Here is a 1886-nt window from a genome sequence, read left to right as displayed (position 1 = left end):
CCCAGTCACCCTTCAGTTCTCACACGGAACACACCTCAGTGACTCAATTCCCAGCCAAGCAGCAGAGGTCTGTAGGGTAAACGTGAATACTAGGGGGGAGGTACACCACGGAACAATCGCCATTTGAGTTGAAGAGAGCAGCAGTTTCCCAAGGACAAAGCTTAGAAACCAGGGAAGGTTTGAAGGAGGAGGATGGAAGGAAATGAGAGCCACAGAGAGGAAGTGGGGTCAGGCGTGGTCGACTGTGGGGACCGAATGACATTGAAACACAACGTAAGTGTTGTTCAATGGAACATTGATTTGTTCTGTAAGCCTGCCCCCAATTCACAATCAAAGCTTAGACAGAAAAAAAGAAAGGCAACCTTTCCTGTTACTAAGCTGACTACTTTTTATTTTACACACTGGATCCTTTTAATTATGAATAAGCAATCCCTAAAGAAGGACGTGTAAGTTAGAAAAACAGTAGCTACTATCGCCACTGAAGAACCGTTAAGCTTGGTGGGGGACTAATAGCAATACATATATTGCTATTATTACACACACAACACCACCACTACCACCACCACCACCTCCCCTCCTCCCAAGCCCTGGTGGTGTAGTGGGCTGCTACCTGAAGGTCAGTAGTTTAAAACTACCAGCTGCTCTGCAGTGGAGAAAGGAGAATTTACTCCTGTAAAGAGTGATGGTCTTGGAAACCCACAGGGGCAGTTCTCCCCTGTCCTATAGGGAGGGTCACTGTGAGTCAGAATTGACCCAGTGGCAGTGAGTTTGGCGTGTTTGTGTATACACGTGTGTGCGTGCGTGTGGATGAAGAGAGACTATTCAAAGTCCCGTGGACTTCTTCCAGAAGAATAAACAGATATGTCTTGGAAGAACTAGAACTAGAACACTACTGAAACCTTCCTCCTGCAACGCTCCTTAAGACTGCAGTTCATGTACTTTGGACATGTTATCCGGAGTGATCAGATCCTGGAAAAGATCATCATGCTGGGTGCAACAGCGTTAGCTAAACAGAGGAAGACCCTCACCGATGTGGCTAGACACAGTGGCTGCGACAGTGTGCAAGGATCAGACCTTGCTTCATTCTGTTGGACAGAGGATTGCTGAGTCAGAACCAGGCCGGTGACACACAACAATAATAAAATTGATTACAAATTATATTCGCTATCTCAAAGGTTACATTCACCCTTAAACTCCAAAACCAAGGTCACTGCTATTGAGCTAATGCTGACTCACAGTGCTCCTATAGGACAGAGTAGAACTGCCTCTGAGTTTCTGACGCTGTAATTCTTTACAGGAGTAGAAAGCCCCACTTTTCTCCCTGGGAGTGGTTTTGAACCGCTGACCTTGTGTAACCACTACACCACCAGGGCTCCTCCGCATTTACTGTTAAAGAGAAAACAATTGTCTTATTAGGAGCATATTAGTAAAGTAAGGACTTCTTAAATCCTACCAGCTGTGAAATTTCTCGTTCTGATCTGAAAAAAAGGTAAGTAAAGTTTAAGGAGGAATTTTTTAATTTCCTGTTTGTACTCTAGCAGATGTTTTAGCTCATTTTTCTGTCTGCTCTTTGGCAAATGTTTTTATTATTTTTATTCCTATTCTTTTTTTATTATTAAATCATTTTATTTGTGGGCTCTTACAGCTCTTATCATAACCCATACATACATCCATTGTGTCAAGCACATTTGTACATATGTTGCCATCATCATTTTCAAAGCATTTTCTTCCTACTTGAGCCTTTGATATCAGTTCCTCATTTTCCCTCTTCCCTCCCCACCTGCCCTCCCTCATGAACCCTCATGATAAGTTATAGATTATTATTTTCATATCTTACATAGTCCTCTGTCACCCTTCACCCACTTTTCCATTGTTTGCCCCCCTGG

The sequence above is a fragment of the Echinops telfairi genome, unplaced genomic scaffold (assembly GCF_000313985.2).
Source record: "Echinops telfairi isolate 266 unplaced genomic scaffold, ASM31398v2 ScPeMD7_5;HRSCAF=22, whole genome shotgun sequence".
NCBI lineage: Eukaryota > Metazoa > Chordata > Mammalia > Afrosoricida > Tenrecidae > Echinops > Echinops telfairi.
This window is presented reverse-complemented; position numbering follows the sequence as displayed.